The sequence below is a fragment of the Alligator sinensis genome, unplaced genomic scaffold, assembly GCF_000455745.1.
Source record: "Alligator sinensis unplaced genomic scaffold, ASM45574v1 scaffold138_1, whole genome shotgun sequence".
Taxonomy (NCBI): domain Eukaryota; kingdom Metazoa; phylum Chordata; order Crocodylia; family Alligatoridae; genus Alligator; species Alligator sinensis.
Genome location: NW_005841862.1, coordinates 2,862,626 through 2,862,900, shown reverse-complemented (window position 1 = coordinate 2,862,900; position 275 = coordinate 2,862,626). Strand labels below are relative to the sequence as shown.

Below are 275 nucleotides of genomic sequence, written 5' to 3'. Positions count from 1 at the left end.
ATGTGAGCCTTGATAATTTTTTCAAAGACTTTGCCTAGGATGGAGGTGAGACTGACTGGCCTATAGTTGCCCGGGTCCTCCTTCCTCCCCTTCTTGAAAATGGGGACCACATTGGCCCTTTTCCAGTCCTCCAGGACTTGGCCCGTGTGCCATGAGCGTTCGAATAGTCCCACCAGTGGCTCTGCAATGATGTCGGCCAGTGCCTTCAGCACCCTCGGATGGAGCTCATCCGGGCCTGCCGACTTAAAGGCATCCAGTTCTTCCAAGTAACTCTG

The 275-nt window shown here is 53.8% G+C and overlaps 1 protein-coding gene across 11 annotated transcripts in view; it reads left to right on the top strand.

Annotated features, from left to right (window-relative positions):
- Window positions 1-275, top strand: part of XDH (xanthine dehydrogenase) — an 86,202-nt gene that overhangs the window by 19,099 nt on the left and 66,828 nt on the right. The gene's annotated exons all lie outside the window — the stretch shown is intronic.